Source organism: Monodon monoceros, unplaced genomic scaffold (genome assembly GCF_005190385.1).
Source record: "Monodon monoceros isolate NGI ecotype Baffin Bay Population unplaced genomic scaffold, NGI_Narwhal_1 Super_Scaffold_6, whole genome shotgun sequence".
Lineage (NCBI taxonomy): Eukaryota > Metazoa > Chordata > Mammalia > Artiodactyla > Monodontidae > Monodon > Monodon monoceros.
This window is the reverse complement of record NW_021703783.1, coordinates 71,819,670-71,840,212: the sequence shown is the minus strand read 5'-3', so window position 1 is coordinate 71,840,212 and position 20,543 is coordinate 71,819,670.

Here is a 20,543-nt window from a genome sequence, read left to right as displayed (position 1 = left end):
TGCACTAATTTTGGGATTGGAGTTTCAATAAGTTACATGCAAAATGGATAAAAATGGTATTCCAAAAAAAATAAAATGGTATTCCATGTGCAACAGCGTAAGTTTGGAAATAGGCAATTCATTTTTATAACATCTTATACAGGCTTTTTGTTTTTATGTTTCTTGGCAGAGCCACAGAAATGCTGCACTTTTGCTTTTCTATGCTATTTTTGAAACTTTCCTCTTTTCATTGTATCTGGAAAGATAAGATGACCAGGTGATAGAACCAGGAATTTCCTCCTTAGCTCAGCAAATTCACAGTCTAAAAATCATTGTGGAAGACCAGAATGCTGCACACCACTTAGTTTCCTTGCTTAATATATAAAAGGATTATTTTTTAAAAATCGAAAGAGAGAAAAAGACAAGAAGAAGAATCTGAAGTGTTTGTTGATGGGCAAAATGCCAGCCTGAGTAGAGCTCGCTCAAGGATGAGAAAACGTTGTTAAAACAGCTAGAACTTTAGGAAAATATTCTGCAACATACAATAAAAAGGAGAACTGAACTGGCATTGGGGGGGGAATCACTGCTTTGAAAATCATTTATCTAGAAAACAGAAATTTTGAAAAGTTCTAAATACATATTGAAAAAGTAGCATTTATGACACAAGAGGTACTGAGATAGAGGGAAAGAGAGATCTGGGTGATAGGCAGAGTTTAAAGAAATGAAAATACATTATGAGAAAAATAAGGTCGTTTCAGAAACAGTAAAGAGGTAAATCAACACTGCAGAGAGAAGGCAAAGGAAAAAGACAAAGGTGTGAATACTTCAATGTGATGACAAATAAAAACAGAAGGAGAAAACCATCCCATGGGTAATTGCTGTTCTTTAAAAAGAAACTAATTCAAATTGTGCAAAACAAATAATCAAAGGCAAAATTGGAGAAACATTCTGAGTTGAAGACTGGAATCTGCAGCTTACAAGGGGGCTCATGAAGTATTAATGGAAAGAAAACAGTCTTAATGAAACCTGGTAATGTACTTGGATATCAAAAATGAACATAACACCAACCACAAAAACATCACACAGGTATAATGTGGGACAAACAACAATAAATAAAAGAGTCTATCCACAGGAGGAAAATAATTACACCTGCCTTGGACTTCTCTACAGCACTAAACTCCAGAAGAACATGGAGCAAACTTTTCAGTAGTTTGACAGAAAGTTTTGTGACTATGTCCATGCACTCTCTTGTGTTATTTCCCTAAGACCTGGCTTATAGTAAGCAATTAAGAAATATTTGTTAATTGAATTAAGAGGCAATATCAGAAAAACAAACAACCCAATCCAAAAATGGGCAGAAGACCTAAATAGACATTTCTCCAAAGAAGATATACAGATTGCCAACACAAACACATGAAAGAATGCTCAACATCATTAACCATTAGAGAAACTCAAATCAAAACTACAATGAGATATCATTTTACACCGGTCAGAATGGCCATCATCAAAAAATCTACAAACAATAAATGCTGGAGAGGGTATGGAGAAAAGGGTACCCTCTTGCACTGTTGGTGGGAATGTAAATTGACACAGCCACTATGGAGAACATTATGGAGGTTCCATAAAACACTAAAAATAGAACTACCATACAACCCAGCAATCCTACTACTGGGCATATACCCTGAGAAAACCATAATTCAAAAAGACACATGCACCCCAATGTTCATTGCAGCTCTATTTACCGTAGCCAGGACATGGAAGCAACCTAAGTGTCCATCAACAGATGAATGGATAAAGAAGATGTGGCACATATATACAATGGAGTATTATTGAGCCATAAAAAGAAATGAAATTGAGTTATTTGTAGTGAGGTGGATGGACCTATAGTCTGTCATACAGAGTGAAGTAAGTCAGAAAGAGAAAAACAAATACTGCATGCTAACACATATATATGGAATCTAAAAAAAAAAAAAAAGGTCATGAAGAACCTAGGGGCAAGGTGGAAATAAAGATGCAGACCTACCAGATAAGGACTTGAGGATACGGGGAGGGGGAAGGGGAAGCTGGGACAAAGAGAGAGAGTGGCATGGACATATATACACTACCAAATGTAAAATAGATAGCTAGTGGGAAGCAGCCGCATAGCACAAGGAGATCAGCTCGGTGCTTTGTGACCACCTAGAGGGGTGGGATAGGGAGGGTGGGAGGGAGGGAGATGCAAGAGGGAAGAGATATGGGGATATATGTATATGTATACCTGATTCACTTTTTTATAAAGCAGAAACTAACCCACCATTGTAAAGCAATTATACTGCAATAAAGATGTTAAAAAAAATCTATAAGTTTTAGAAAGCCAAAAAAAAAAAAAAAAGAAAGAAGGAATAGTAGAGAAAGCCTTTTCAAATCACTAGTGTACTGTAATAAACCCACTGAATTTTAAACAAGAAATATGAGTTTTACTTATTAGGTAGTAATTAGTGCACCTGTTTTTCAACTAATCGTTATTAATATTCTTAGATTTTTGTTGTCCAAAAGAATGTAATATGATTTTCATTCCATTCATGTTATTGAAATAATCAAACGTTGTTTCTTGTCAGTATGCTACAGTCATTGATTAGTTCACCCAAAATCTGGGAAGTTTTTTGATAACCCATCAGTTAAGTACTACTAACATAACATCCAAAGTGTATCCTCAATAAGTTCCCTTTTCATCAACTCTGCTATCAACCAATTCAACACCATCGTCTCTCACCTGGGATGTGAAATATTCTGAGTGATTTTCCTGCTTCCACTCACCCTCTCTCTTTACCCCACTCCTACACAACCCCACATCACAATCTATAAGGCTTTACACAAACACTTCCTTGTCCAAACCTCTGCACTTAACTCTCACCTGTAACATGCTAATTTGGTCCTACCTCAGGACATTTATATTTGCTCTTTCCTCTGTCTGGGACACTTTGATCTATGCTCAAATTCCATTTCCATGACCACCATTTATAAAACAGCATATATTCCCATCACTTTCCATCCCTTTACCTTATTTTATTTTTCATAGTACTTAAACTATTTTTGGACAGTGTCTTGTTTATTATCTTTTCCCCATAAAAACTCCTTGAGAGCAGGGGCCTTGTCCATCTTATCCACTGCTATCTGTCAAGAACAAAGGCTAATTCTAAACACACAGTTGGACATTCCATATATCTTGAGTGAATGAATGAAGGACTAAATGAATGAACGAATGTCAGAGCAAAGGAGACCATTTGGTTAGACTCTATACTCTATACTCACACTCACACTTATAACAGGGGTTCTGCCAGAAGAACCTGAAGGAGTAACTTGGATTCTAGAAGGCGGAGGCAGGGGATAGGTTCAAGGTGACACAAGATGAGCACATTTAGTAAAGTCTTCATTACTCCTTGTATCTGCCTTATGAAACAGGTGTGTGCTGGTAGCATTTGTGATGCTGAAAATTCACTTCTTTTTAACAATGTTACTTCCATTTAGCCATAAGTTTCCAAAGAATAATTGACTGGAGAGAGAGAGAGAGAGGAAGAAAGAGGGGAGGAGAAGTAGAAGAAGAAGAAAGGAAAGGAAGGAAGGAAGGAAAGAAGGGAGGTGAGAAGAGAAGAGAAGAGAAGGAGAAAAGAGAAAAGAAAAGTTCTATTTCAACAGCTGGATCAAATTAGAAAACCAAATGAAATTCTATGGGTTGGGTTCTGAAACCAGAAAACTGCAGTTGTGGTAAAACACCACATTATTTTCAGCAAGCAAAATGAGGGAAAATCACATCTGTTGTACTGGGTTCTATAGATGTTGGTGAGTTAGACCGATACCTTAGGAGACAGTCCTCAGGAATTCTGATCGTTACTGATGAAACAGAAACTTAGAGTTAATGAAGTTTAAGAACAGTCACCTAAAAGATTCCTTTTTGCAAACTGAGCCAGGGTTTTTTTGAGGTTGGCTTGTGTTTACATGAAGCATAATGTCTGAAAAGCCTCCTTTGGTCATCAGACGGTACATTTATTTAAAACTATATTTTTGAGGTGAGGCAATGCTTTCTGAGTACCCAGAGTACTTTCTTCAAAACAAATATGGGCATAAAATGAGGGAAGATGTTCGTGACAAAATGTATCATAATATTTTTCACATTATTTATAATAAAAATGTGAATAAATTCATAACATATATAATTTAAATTTTATTTTATCTTTTCTCAAATTTGAAATACAAATTTCATTTCAAAAAGCTATTATAATTGTCAAAGTATAAAAATTAAACGAAAAGTTTTCAAGCTTTTATCCAAAATGCCCACATACGTTTGACAGTCAAACTCTTCACTTTATTTCTGGTTGGGATAAGAATACATAAATAAGATCATAATTACAAAAAATACCCATAAAATAATGAATTCTGCATCTGCATTTAGGAATTATTCATTATTAGGAATTGCTTCTTAGTAAGATGATTTTGATATTAAGTTGTGTAAAATTATGAGACTAGAGATAAAAATATCTTTGTTCAAGGAGATAATTGTGTCAATGATTTCACTTTAATATTTCATTGTTAGGTATGTATGCTGATGCAAGACCATACAGCTCTATATCACTGCAAAGAGAGATTATGAAATTATATATTGCACTTTTACTGATTTATCTGAATAAAAGTGTTTCCTCTTTATTACATAATATTGGTATAATTTTAGTAATGTATTATATTTCATTACATGAGTTTACCATATAATCACTTACACATGCTTTTTTCTCCTCTAATTTAGAATTTTGTCCAACTTTCTATGACTCTAAAATAATACATAATGTTGAAAAAATTATGTAGGGTTGAAAAGCTTATTGTTCTGATTATAAATCACTTAATATTTTGATATCTAGATATGGGGATTACTGGATCAATGGCTTTGAACATTTCATTACATTTGCCAATGAAAAAAATTTTCTTAATGTTATTTCATAGGTCTAAAATGGTAACTGATTTTCTCTGCTTACTATTACTTTTGTTGTTGTTTTTTTACCTAGTTATACTTTACTGACTTCATTATAATGATAAAGATTGTAAAGTCCAAAGAAGTTAAAAAACTGCCCCAGGGAGAAAAAAAAACAGCAAATTAGTGAAAGAACTAATCCCACCACCTGTCCACAAGTTCTGTATTCTTTATCATTTGCACGCCAACTTAGTGTTGATGGCATGTTTTAAATTGGCAGTGAGAGACTGTTAAATCTGTGAGACTCATAGTATGAATATTTCTGAAGCACAAATTGATTGAGAAGTGAAAGTTTAAAGACTCTACTGTGAGGCAAAAGGAACAAACTTAAATGCTTTCATGACACAGCCTAAGAAGTGTGGGGAGATTCGGATATCTCCCAGACTTTTGGAAGACCTCACATAATCCCGGAACTACCTCCATTATGGTTTAATTCTTAAAAGATATTCATCAGACTCCAAATCGAATTCAGAATCCTTTGGCATATATAATATTTTAGCTGTGAGTAGATTAAACCATGATCTTCATGTATTTGTTCATTCATTCAACAAATATTTAAACTCCTACTCTGTGTAGAACTTTGTGATAGATGCTGGAGATTTTACGGTGAAAACAACAACATAAAAAGCAAGTATGATCTCACTCCATTGAGGAATACACACACACACACACACACACACACACTCACACACACACACAGAGTAAGCAGAAAAATAAATAAAAGGCAAATTGTAATAGGTGCTATTGAAGCAGAGCAGGACCCTATGGTCTTTGTCTGCAGAAAAACTTTAATAAGTTTAATCAGAAAAATGAGAAAATGCAGAACAGAAGCAAAGGAAAGCAGTCAAAGAAGACCAAATATTAATAGTTTAGTCATTAAGCATAGTCAAAGACTTTTAGTTCCTCCTCAAGGGCTATAGATAATATTCTGAGCCATGTCCTGTGAGCTGTCTTATAGATACTAAAACCCCCACCAGGAGGAAGTTAACTACATGATGACCAGACTATAGCCATGACATAAGCTGCCACAATTCCGAGAGCTGGCCTCAAAGAAATGGGAACAAATAGATCCTGGAGCTGAAGATTAACTGTACTTAAAACAATCAAGATGACACTGATCTGAACACTGCATGACCAACTTCAAGATGACTGTCAGAGCTGACTGTGCCGTTTCTGCATGTAGACACTCCCTCTGCCTACAAAACCTCTTGCCTACTGATTGTCATTGGAGGAGTTGGCCTTTGGGCAGGAGTCCGCCCTCCCTCCTGGTTGCTGGCCTCCAAAGTAAAGCAAACTTTCCTTTCCACCAACTTTGCCGCTGTATTGGCTTTAGAACAACGAGCAGCCAAATCCCACTTTCGATAACATTATGACAGAAACAAAAGAGTAACTGAGACAGACAGCCTGCTGAGAGAAAAGCCCTAGGGCTTACATGTACCATGTACAGTGGAAGAATCCAAATTGAGTTGGGGGTGGTCGTGAGGGGTGGTGAGAGAATGAGTATCCAAAGGGAAATGGAAAACATGAGACAGTATCTCCTCTTTCAGGGATGGTGGAGCTGAAAAGTCAAGGAATTTGGAGGCAGATGTCCTGTTTCTGAGGCCTGATTTTCTTCATCTTTAACACAGACTTAATAATTTGTATTTCACTGAGTTTTAACAAGGATCAGTTCAAATAATATACATGAAAGGGCTCTCTATATTGTAAATAACTAAAACGTTAATGATCTTTATTACCTTTGTCAAGAATGGTAAATGGTGAATTTCTCTAGATATCACTACCATGAAAGACTCTTTTAAGAAATAAGGAATTAAAATAAACGGCTTATGGAGCTCTGCATATACAATGAGATGTATTTAGAGAGACCTGATTAGATCTGGTGTTTTAGAGTGACCGTCTTCAAACACATAATAATGTCTTAGACATATTTCACCACTTCAGTTGTAAAGATTCCTATATTAGTGGAAGAGGGAGACCTTGGAATTTCATTTAGGAAGAAAGTAACATTTGGAATTGAGGAAGGGAAGCAGAGGGCTCAAATTCAACCACATGTTAGCCCTTTCTTTTCTTTTTCTAAGGAATGTTCTCCAAATATATACTATAACAGTATTCCTTAAGAAGGATCATATATAAAAGCTAATAAAATTGAAGTAGTGAATCTAAAAGTAATGGTACACTCCCTTCCTTTGTTTACTTTCTTGTTCTATTTAGTCTTCTTCTGTGTGGAAACCATATTAACTAAATGTATATACAGTAAGTCCCCTACATGCCATTGAGTTCCATTCTGAGAACTCGTTTGTAAGTCCAATTTATTTGTAAGTCCAACAAAGTTAGCCTAGGTACCCAACTAACACAGTTGGCTATACAGTACTATACTGTAATATTATAATATTTTTCACACAAATAATACATAAAAAACAAACAAAAAATAAAACATTGTTAATCTTACAGCACAGTACCTTGAAAAGTACAGTAGTGCAGCACAACAGCTGGCATACAGGGGCATACAGGGACATCTTTGAAAGTTCACAACTTGAAGGTCCGTATGTAGGGGAATTACTGAACATGTTTTTATATATACATACATTACATATATACATATACACATTTACTTCACATTATATATGTAAAATAACATAATTATAAAATATGTAAATATATATTAATATATATTCACATTATGTATATATTTACATTATATATAAAACAACAGCAGGTGTTGCGTTTATCACAAAGTAATCATAGGAGCAGTAAAGGGAAATATAACTGGGAAGTAGGCAGGAAAATGGGGAAGGAAGGAGTCGGTGTTAGGAAGGATCCTGATAAAATTCATGGACAAAATGATATTAGAAATTTGGTACTCATATTGGGATTAGTATTTTCAGTGGTTGTGATCCATGATCCAGCACAACCACATAACTGTTTTTCTCTTAGATATTCATCTTTTTCTTTTTTTCCAAAGTGGCAAAGTGAGATATGACTCATTTAGGGACTCTACTCTGAGTCATGACCGTGGTGATCACAGAAATAAATGCAGACTTGTGAGCCCTCACACCCTCCTTTCTGAGACTGGTTGCCCAGACTAGTATACAACAACACTTCTGGGAAGAACAACCCACATGCCCACAAGGAAATGTCTCAGTGTACTTTTTAAGTTACTCCCAAGTCTATTCCCAGAAAGGACATTAAGCAGACCAGGAATAAATTTATTATAATTTTATTTTCCCTGATTCCAAGGGAGTATTAAATACACAATTTGGCAATGTATAACAGCTGAATCACGCTACTAAAAGTCATATCTTAACTCACCTTCCTAGCTGGATAATAAAAGCTAAAAAATAAAAAGTCTAATTGTCTAATGTTAGAGTATAAATTAGGAGATACTATGTGATGTGGCTATAATTGATTTTTTAAAAATTATGATCAAACATATTAGAAGTCATGGATCTAAAGAGCACAAATTTCTTCTAATCAAACATCTTTGGAGATTTAATTTAAATGAACCCATAGTTCCCCAAAATGTTTTAGAAGCTGTTGTAGGCAAAATAGTGGTTTCTCAAGGATGTAGACATCCTCATTCCCAGAAACTGTGAACATATTCCATTCCATGGAATGGCAATGAGGATTTAAGGTAGTTGACAGAATTAAGAACACTACTCAGTTGACCTTAAAATAGAAGATTGCCCTTGTTTATCTGGGTGGGCCTCATGGAATCACAGGGTCCTTAAAAGTGGAAGAAGGAGTCAGAAAAGTTAATGTCAGAGTGATGTAACATGATGTGACTGTGATGTGATGTGAGAAACACACAACTGACCACTGCCGGCTTTGAAGATGGTGGACTTAAGAGACCAAAAAAAGTGATGTCTCTAGAAGCTGGAAAAGGCAAGGAAATGAATTCTCTCTTACAGCCCCCCCAAAATGTAGTCCTGCTGACACCTTGATTTTAACCCAGTGAAACTCATTTTGGATTTCTGAGCTTCAGAACTGAAAGATAATATATTTGTGCTGTTTTAAGGCACAGAGTGTGTGATCATTTATTACAGCAGCAACAGGAAAACGGATCCTGAAACTCATCTAAGTCCTTTCTTGACCGCCCTCACTCTTCTCTGGCCTTGGTTCTATTACTGCAGTGATTGCAGAGACAACCACCCAAGCAGGGATTTTTTTGGGAGTCATAGCCAAACATCAGGAAGTTACTCAAAGCCAGCCAGAGATGGTAAGAGATGAGCATCATAGAGGATTGATGGGTACACAATCCACCCCAGAGATAAGAGGCCACAAACTCAGGAGCCACAATCTCCAGTGCAGGAGTTCATCAGTGAAGATACCAAGGAACAAAAGAACCACCATACCAATCCTAGTAGCTGCTCCTTCTCTTCATCAGCCCCTGTAACCAGGAAGATATATTAAGTTCCACACCCAGATTCCATCCTGTAGAAGATAATGTTGAGGGAGTTAAACTCTGGAAAGCTAAAGAGACAATCTAAATTGAAAGAGACTATTTAAATAGATAGAGACTAACAAAATGTCAACTACTAAACTCAGATTTCCTACCATCTAGTGTTGGTGGAAGGGAGATTAAACAAAAAATTTTAAAAATAAGTATTGTAATTTTCTTTGTCCATCTGAATTCCATGCATCAATTTTCAATCAACACAAAATGAATAAATATTCCATGACTAACTAGCTTCTAGATTTGCCAGAGCCTATGTCTGGACCAATAGGAATATTCCTGAAGACCCTGAGTCTTTTAACACCTTCTCTCCTCAAATTTGCATTATTAATAGACTGAATAGATAGTTATGAAGAAAGCTATGATGAAGTCTTCGCTTCCTCTATGGGTCTTTCTGATTAACTAATCCTGAATTTCCTCCATTGGAGTCACACGTTTTTCACTTAAAAAAAAAAAAAAGGCAGAGACATTCTCTCCCTAAGACAACTGATAAGGCACAGGAATTTCGAAGGGGCTGTTTAATTAGCACAGGGGACTATAAGAAATCAGGCTTTTGGAATCTAAGGTCCTGAGGAGAAGATCATTTCAATGGTACAAAGTACAAATAGTACAATCAGAATTTTTATAACTGTCTTACACTTATTGTACAATAGCACAAAATAGTACAAATGCCTGATATTAGCCTAAGGCCTCCAAACTTAGGGTGATGGTATCTTCCACTATACAGAGAAGCAAACATAGAGAAATGAGGAGAATCCAAACCTTGGATAGTCTACTACATAGAGAAGCAAAAATAGAGGAATGAATAGAACATAACTTACTTTCATCTGATTATCATAATTACTTTCGATGTTTGTTAAAAATGTAAATGTCATAGTACACACATTCAATTAGGATCTCCAAGAGACATTTCTTGGGAATCTGTATTTTTTTTTTAAAGTTCCTGGAATGATTTCAATCAACAACCAACTTTGGAAATCATTAATTTATTTCAAAATTTGAGTTATGGACAAATCTAACTAGAGAAGGCAAAAAACATGATTTTTTTTAATACAGAAATATTTAAATCAACAAATCATTGCCAAGATTACTGTAATGGATCTGCCCCATTTTCTTCTTGGAAACTTTAGAAAGACTTTTATTAACATGGTAATTTCATTGTTGTGCAAAGGAAGAAATTGGGCATCGGTTGGAATATAATAGGTTTGGATGAGTATCTAAAAATATATATTCTGCAGACGGGAAGTACAGTAGAGTTTTCAATATTGAAGTAATTATCCTAAAAAACTTTGTGGTTTATGAATAAGTCAACTACAACTTATATTTTAAAACCCCAGAGCTATTTTCTAAAATTCTCTTCTGAATCTTAGGGGAAACCATATAGCCTTGGAAAATGTGTATCATCTGAAAGTCTATTAACTACTTAATCTTACAGGTCAACCATTTCCTTGCACATGTAATAGAGGAAGGTTATTTGGAATGAAGGGTAGATATTAAATTTCATGACCAAAGCTTTCAACATTAAAATAATGAGTACTTATACCATCTGCTGTTAGAAGTCAATTTGTTTTTAGTGGAACCTGTTTTATAATGAGTCAATATGATGTCATTTTCAAAACATGACTTTGGTACTAAAAATACACTTCAGGATTATTTAAGTTTTCAAAAACTTTATAGTCATACAATAGGCCTCTCATACAATATGCCTCTTGGACTCCTAGGAAAGTGTTCATTTTTAAAAAGGTTAAGACAAAAATATTTTTAATCTTTTATGCTATTTGTGCATAGTTAAACCCTTGTTTAATTTAGCTCCTTGGAAAACGATATGTTCTGAACCATCATAGAGTTAATCAGAAGAAAAAGGAATTTATTTTTAACTTTCAGTGTATATACAGACCTTCTATTCATGAATTCCGTCATGGGAAAGCAGTTGATTCCCAAAATTATAGGCTTCTTCCACCCTTCATACCTTTCAAAAGCTTTCCCTCTGTCCGGAATTATGTGAACTATTCTCCCCTTGGCTAACCCCAGCTCATCCTTCACTGTAAAGGTTCATCTTGATTTTCACTTCCCAATGTAAAATCTTCTTCAATCAATCAGGCCTGGTTCAGCTGCTGCTACTCTCTCTTATTCTTCCCTCTGTAGAAGCCTTTGCCACACAGCGTCATAACTGCATGCTTATTTGCGTCTTTTCCACCTCGACTCTGTGCTTCGTGAGGACAGGGGGCTGGTCTGTAGTGCAGTATGGTGCCTAAGTCTTTATAGGTATTTATGTGTGGACCAATAAATGAATAATTTGGTTTTCCCTCAAGAGGCAAATCAGAATTTTTCTGTCTTACACTCGTTGTATAGGTTTGTATTGATTTTAATTTGAATTGCATATTGAAGAGTAGCTCCATAAGATTTTTTTCAGTGCTTACAGTCTTTAAAGTTCTTAATTAAGTTCCAGCTACAGACATTAGAAGGAAATATTTTTATGCAGTTAACTCATTCTTTGATTATACTGAAATTATATGTACTAAGTTCTATCCATTTCCATTGCCACCTCTGTATTTCAAGTCATCATCTTCAATTCTTGTCTGGACTAATGCTGCTGTGTCCAATTTGGCCTTTCGGCTTCCTCTTGTCATTCAATTACCTACAATTATTAGCATCCCAAAGCACTTGAATGAAAATCTAAAATGTATAGTATGGACTGTGATGACCTACATAACCTGGTCATCATTACATAACCAATTGCAATTTCCATGCCACTAAACTACCCAGCTTTTATCATCGACCCCTCGTTAAAAAATTCTGAAATCTCTGCACTAAACACTCTTTGCTCCACTTCTTCATATTTTCCTACCCAGTTTAAATATTTGTTTATCCAACAGGCAGTCTTTCTCTGCTTTCCAATGCTTGTAGTCTCTTTCATTACATCTTATTAGTTTACCTTATAATACTTTTGATAAGTTGTATTTTTCATTTGTTTTTGCATGTTTAATGTAAATATTAGTATAAATATTAATAATTTATGTCTATTTTTATATGTTTTAGCTTACCAAAATAAACCACTGTATGCTTACAATGTTCTAAGTAATGTATTAACTCATTTAATCCTTTTACCATCGCCCATGATGGTGGTAATTAATTCCATTCTACAAAAAGGGAAAATGAGATTTAAAGGGTTTAAATACATAGAGTTTATATACATAGAGTTAGTTGCAAAGCAGACAACAGAAGAGACAGAAGCAAAGATTCCCATCTCAGGGAATTTGCTGCTCCTACACAATGCACCACCTTCTACGTCACTCTCTTTCATACATGCTGGAAGTGGTGGACCTCCATAACAGTAATAATAGCTAACAATCATTGAGTGTTTACTGTCTGCAAGAAATTTTTCTAAAAGTTATACATGCATAACTCATTTAAGGTCATGAGTAAAGCTTTGCAAAATAGGCACCATGACCTTTCCAATTTTAAAGATAAGCAAACTGAGGTGAAATGAATTGCTCAAAATGAGTCAGCAGATATGTTATAGAACACTCTTAACTGCTAGAACGTATTGGGTAAACACACACACACACAGATTAATAAGGGATAGAAGGCGGCAGAATGCCTGATGTCATCACTTTTTTATGCTTAGTTGTCATAATATAATCTTGATGTATTTAAAAAAATTTTTGTATTTGAAATGATTATTATACTTCTTCCTATTTCACTCCACTTAAATCCAATTAATATCTATAATCATGATATACATTATATTAGACATATATAAACCGTAACAGCTGGCAGACATGCTTCACATACAGTGGCTTGTATCTGTCTTGTGAGCTTTAAAGGACATGTCAGAGAAACTTCTAGGTTGAAACTTTGAACTTAAAAAAAAACTATAATGTCATGAGCACATTCCTTGTGCTTTACCTACTTTCATGAAAAATAAAGGGAAGTTAAATTCTTGCTTATCCTGTACAAAAAAATCAAAATCCATATCAGCACTGTAAATGATAGTATTTTTGTATCTTCTAGGTTCGGTTGGTTCAGTAATAGAGAAAAGATAATCTGGAGAAAACTAGACCTGACAAAAAGATTAAAAATAAACTATTTAAAGTTCTCCAGTGGTTAGAGTGGAATCATATTCCACCATGATTCTGTCATGGCATGGAGTTTTCAAAAGTTAATTAATTTACTGTACAGATTCAGTTAAAAGCTAGATATTCACAGTTACAAAAAACCACTTAGATAAATGCTAAGACAATCTATCCTTGGATGTCAAATACAATATTGTAAAGATGTCAACTTCTCCTCGGTTGAGTTATAAAAATCAGTGTGACCTCATTCAAATCCAACAGTATTGTTTTTGCTATAAAAATGTAAATGAGAATCCATCTGAAAAAATAGACAAGTTGAGAACAACAAGGAGTATTCTTGAAAAGTATTTCATTCACTCAACAAACATATATGGAGGACCTGTGCCAACCCTAAGGGACCAATAAAGTCCTTATTCTTGTGGAAATGATAGTTATAAAATACATTGCTAAAAAATCAACAAACAACCTAAGATAATTCCAGAGAGTGGTAAATGCAACAAACGATGATATGTTAAAGCAATAGAGAATAAGTGAAGGCAAGTCCCTGACCCCCTCAGTTTGGGTGGTAGAAAGCCTGTCTGAGGCAGCTGAGACCTAAGTGATGAGCAGCCCACAAGGAAAAGGTCTCAGGCAGTAGTTCTCAAAGTGTGGATCATGAGCCTCAAGACTTTCAGAGAGTTCACAGTGTAAAAATTATTTTTATGATAACATTAAGATGTTACTTGCATGTTTCACATTAATTATCTCAGAAGTGAAAAGCATTTTTTCAGAGGCAACATGACATGTGGTATTGTCGTTCTGGTGGCTAATAGACTACTTGCTTGTGTTTACTTGTGCTTTCTAGAACTTTCTATAGTCATACGGATAGAGTATGAATGTTTTTTTTTTTTTTCCTGTACGCGGGCCTCTCACTGCCGTGCCCCCGCCCCACCGCGGAGCACAGGCCCCGGACGCGCAGGCCCAGCGGCCATGGCTCACTGGCCCAGCCGCTCCGCGGCATGTGGGATCCTCCCGGATCGGGGCATGAACCCGTGTCCCCAGCACCGGCAGGCAGACTCTCAACCACTGCGCCACCAGGGAAGCCCGTGTGAATGTATTTTTAGAGATTAATCTAGTTTGTTCTCACTAACAATACTGTTCTCCTGCTATTTCTCTTTGTTTACACCTGCTATCCTTTCTCTATGTAGCTGTTATTCAGTAAATAATTATTTTGAAATCCTCAAATTGTGTGTCTATAAAAGTGAACAAAAAGAAAGTAATTATACTTTGTGGTCTTGTTTTGCAATAATACTTAAAAATATTGTTTTTCAAAAATGTTTCTAAATTTTAAAATTTTGTCTAAAATTATTAGTATTTTGAAATGTTTTATTCTATGATGCAATAAAAATCAATATATTCTTCCTGGGATTGCACATGTCAATCCCAAACTCCCAATATGTCCCTTCCCCCACCTTCCCCCCCGTAACCATAAGTTTGTTCTCTAAGTCTGTGAGTCTGTTTCTGTTTTGTAAATAAGTTCGTTTGTATCATTTTCTTAAAGATTTCGCATATAATCGATATCATATGATATTTGTCTTTCTCTGTCTGACTTACTCACTTAGTATGATAATCCCCAGGTCCATCCATGTTGCTGCAAATGGCATTATTTCATTCTTTTTAACAGCTGAGTAATGTTCCATTGTGTATATGTGCCACATCTTTATCCATTACTATGTCGATGGACATTTAGGTAAAATAATACAAATTGGAAAAGAAGAAGTAAAACTGTCACTGTTTTCTGATGAGATGATACTATACATAGAGAATCCTAAAAATGCCACCAGAAAACTACTAGAGCTAATCAATGAATTTGGTAAAGTTGCAAGATACAAAATTAATGCACAGAAATCTCTTGCATTCCTGTACAATAATGATGAAAAATCTGAAAGAGAAATTATGGAAACACTGCCATCTACCATTGCAACAAAAAGAATAAAATACCTAGGAATAAATCTACCTAGGAAGACAAAAGACCTGTATGCAGAAAACTATAAGACACTGATGAAAGCAATTAAAGATGATACCAACAGATAGAGAGATATACCATGTTCTTGGATTGGAAGAATCAATATTGTGAAAATGACTATACTACCCAAAGCAATCTACAGATTCAATGCAATCCTTATCAAATTACCAATGGCATTTTTTACAGAACTAGAACAAATCATCTTAAAATATGTATGGAGACACAAAAGACCCCGAATAGCCAAAACAGTCTTGAGGGAAAAAAACAGAGCTGGAGGAATCAGACTCCCTGACTTCAGACTATACTACAAAGCTACAGTAATCAAGACAATATGTAGGGAGGGTGGGAGGGAGGGAGACGCAAGACGGAAGAGATATGGGAACATATGTATATGTATAACTGATTCACTTTGTTATAAAGCAGAAACTAACACACCATTGTAAAGCAATTATACCCCAATAAAGATGTTAAAAAAAAAAAAAAAAGACAATATGGTACTGGCACAAAAACAGAAACATAGATTAATGGAACAAGATAGAAAGCCCAGAGATAAACCCACACACATATGGTCAACTAATCTATGACAAAGGAGGCAAAGATATACAATGGAGAAAAGACAGCCTCTTCAACAAGTGGTGCTGGGAAAACTGGACAGCTATATGTAAAAGAATGAAATTAGGGGCTTCCCTGGTGGCACAGTGGTTGAGAGTCCGCCTGCCGATGCAGGGGACACGGGTTCATGCCCCGGTCCGGGAAGATTCCACATGCCGCGGAGCGGCTGGGCGCGTGAGCCATGGCCGCTGAGCCTGCGCGTCCAGAGCCTGTGCTCCACAACGGGAGAGACCACAACAGTGAGAGGCCCCCATACCGAAAAAAAGAAAAAAAAAAAAAAAAAAAGAATGAAATTAGAACACTCCCTAACACCATACACAAAAATGTACTCAAAATGGATTCAACACCTAAATGTAAGTCCGGACACTATAAAACTCTTAAAGGAAAACATAGGAAGAACACTCTTTGACTAAATCACAGCAAGATCTTTTTTGATCCACCTCCTAGAGTAATGGAAATAAAAACAAAAATAAACAAATGGGACCTAATGAAACTTCAAAGCTTTTGCACAGCAAAGGAAACCATAAACAAGATGAAAAGACAACTCTCAGAATGGGAGAAAATATTTGCAAATGAATCAGTGGACAAAGGATTAATCTCCAAACTATATAAACAGTTCATGGAGCTCAATATTAAAGAAACAAACAACCCAATCCAAAAATGGACAGAAGACCCAAATAGACATTTCTCCAAAGAAGACATACAGGTGGCCAAGAAGCACATGAAAAGCTGCTCAACATCACTAATTATTAGAGAAATGCAAATCAAAACTACAATGAGGTATCACCTCACACCAGTTAGAATGGGCATCATCAGAAAATCTACAAACAACAAATGCTGGAGAGGGTGTGGAGAAAAGGGAACCTTCTTGTACTGCTGGTGGGAATGTAAATTGATAGAGCCACTATGGAGAACAGTATGGAGGTTCCTTAAAAAACTAAATATAGCATTACCATATGATCCATCAATCCCACTCCTGAGCATATACCCAGAGAAAACCATAATTCAAAAATACACATGCACCCCAATGTTCATTGCAGCACTATTTACAGTAGCCAGGTCATGGAAGCAACCTAAATGCCCATCGACAGACAAATGGATAAAGAAGATGTGGGACATATATACAATGGAATATTACTCAGCCATAAAAAGGAATGAAATTGAGTCATTTGTTGGGATGTGGATGGATCTAGAGACTGTCATACAGAGTGAAGTAAGTCAGAAAGAGAAAGACAAATATCGTATATTAATGCTTGTATGTGGAACCTAGAAAAATGGTACAGATGAAACAGTTTGCAGGGCAGAAGTTGAGACACAGTTGTAGAGAACAAACCTATGGACACCAAGGGGGAAAACCGCGGTGGGGTAGGGATGGTGGTGTGCTGAATTGGGCGATTGGGATTGACATGTATACACTGATGTGTATAAAATTGATGACTAATAAGGACCTGCAGTATAAAGAAACAAACAAACAAACCAAAAAAACAACTAATACTAAACGTTCTTTGGGTTATTTGTATGGAAATATGTTCATATAAATGTTTCAGACATTACATAAAAAAATATATATATATACACATCCATATGTAAGGACTCTGCAGATGAAAGATAGTTCTATGGCTCATAAGAAATGCCAAAATTGGGCTTCCCTGGTGGCGCAGTGGTTGAGAATCCGCCTGCTGATGCAGGGGACACGGGTTCGCGCCCTGGTCCGGAAAGATCCCACATGCCGCGGAGCGGGTAGGCCCGTGAGCCATGGCCACTGAGCCTGTGCGTCCGGAGCCTGTGGTCCGCAACGGGAGAGGCCACAACAGTGAGAGGCCCACGTACCGAAAAAAAAAAAAGAAAGAAAAACAGGAATGCTAAAATTAAGAATGGTAAAAAGATTGATGTGAAGGGAGAAAATAAACTTCAAATCCACTCCTTTATTGTCTAATTCGAAAACATAAGCCACCTACTAAAATGGCATTTTCATTTAAAATGTGTCTATTGAGATAAGCAGAACAGACAGATTAGGTACAACCAATGTGAAGAATAAAATTCCATTGCATGTGACAGTGCTTTGCAAATTATAAAAGTAAGGAAGTGTTCGTTGTAATATTAAAAAATAACAACTACATTATGGTACCTCTATATAATAGAATTTAATGCAGTTAATTAAAATGACATTAGAGAATAATAGTTAATAATATATATATAGAAAAGTATCCACAACTTACTGTTATGTGAAAAAGATTATAAAACTATAAACATAATGTTGTAATATTTTTGTGAAAACCGATGTCTGTTGGTTTGTGTGTGTACATAGTCACACCCTAAGGAAAATCACCGAAAGACAGTTATCTCTGGGCTAGAATATATATTTTTATTTTTCCCCTCTAAGTATTCTCCAAATGGGCTAAAATTCTTATTGTCTTATTTTCCTCTGCATTTTCTAAATATGCCAAAACACACAACTTTTATGTCACATATAATAAGAAGAGAGTTGAGTCTGAAACCTCAATGTATAGAATGATAAAAATAGAACTTTCTCCTCTATTAGCAGGGATTGTCATTATAGCTCATCCTATTCTATGCTCTGGGATGACTTCACTTTCATAGATGCACAGTTGTATCTCACTGCATACACAGAGCTCTGGGGAACATGGCATGCAATCCAACCACCACAAAAGGAAAACAATATTGCAACTCATTTGGATGGAGTACTCTTATCACATTATCTTTAGCTCTTCATATGAGAAAAAAAGACCAGCAGCAGAACTTGTGGAACTGGTTTCATAGAACCCATCATTAGATGATCTCTGAGATTCATCCCAATTCTGTGGTTCTATGACTTTATGAATAATAACTAATAATAGCTATAAAATATTATGCATTTAAATGTATTAATCACTTATTTTAAGCCAAGTCCTACATCAATGGCTTTATACATGTGTCCTTTGATGCTCATATATTTTCCTACAGAAATCATCACAGCCATTTTAAAGACGAAGACACTAAAGCTATCAAAATTACATACTTTTTTCATTTTCACTCCTGATAGGTTGCTTGAGAAAGTTTCTAATCTATATCTATCTTTCCACAAAGTCTGGGCTGTTTACTACTTTCCGACTACTACTTTTCTGTCCTACTTTTCAGAATGCTTATGACAGAGGGAACAGTCAAGTTGCAGTGAGCCTGGGGGCTTTGAGAAGTCCAAGGTTGGATTCAGACCAGGTAGGTGAAACAGTCATAATGTTCCTCATCATCCTGCTGGTCTCAAGTAACAGTGGGAATCCAGTTGATGGGCTGAGGGGGCAACTTAATCATTTTAACATGGATTCTGATGAAATCTCCAACATCCATTACCACAAAGGACCTGATTTCCATTCACCAGGATGGAAAGCTCCGACCTCACCCAGAAGCTCTAACCTGTGCACATGGGCATGTGTGGGAATGTGAGCATGTGGTATACAAAGAAAGAAATGATGCTTAGCTAACTTTTTTGCCATTTGAAAACTATTGGCTGGTTTATATTTAAGTCTTTTCTAAACTGCTAATAATATTGCCTAGGAAATATTTTAAACTGATTAACTACCTTGTCTCAGCTCCATCCTGTCCACCCTCTTCCCAGTGGGTGAAGATGCTCATGACTTTGTTCTTCCATTTAGTTGTTAGGTGACTTTTAGCAAATTATTTAGGCTTTCTGAGTCTCCATTTTTACTTCTTTGAAAATGTGAAAATAATATTTATATGGATTTTAAAGCATGAAATTTAAACAGAAATATGTGAAAATTCTGAGAATAAAGCATAGAATAAAGTAGATACACCATAAATATTAATTTCATTTCTTTCTAGTGGGCCCAAGCAATATGCTTTAAAATGTGCAACGTTATCCAATTATTGGTCTCACAGAACTAATTTTATAGAAAAAGGTATATGTGGACAATATCAGTTTCACAATGAGGCAAATCCAACTTAGTGCATTTAAACTTTATTACAGATACCACAACACATTTATTGCTCATAAAGAAAAATCCTTGGAATATATAGCTGGAACTTTACACACAAAATCTCAGATTATAGAATTTGACACACAAGGTTAATGCTTAGAATTGTTTTCGCTGTCTCTTACAATGAGCTACTAATTATATGTGATTGGTCTATTTGTCTTTCTCTTCTTTTTTTTTTTTTTTTTTTTTTTTTTTGCAGTGCGTGGGCCTCTCACTGTTGTGGCCTGTCCTGTTGCGGAGCACAGGCTCCAGAAGCGCAGGCTCAGCGGCTATGGCTCACGGGCCCAGCCGCTCCACGGCATGTGGGACCCTCCCGGACCGGGGCACGAACCCGTGTCCCCTGCATCGGCAGGTGGACTCTCAACCCCTGCGCCACCAGGGAAGCCCTGTCTTTCTCTTCTTGATTTCTTCTAAGTTTATTCATGTC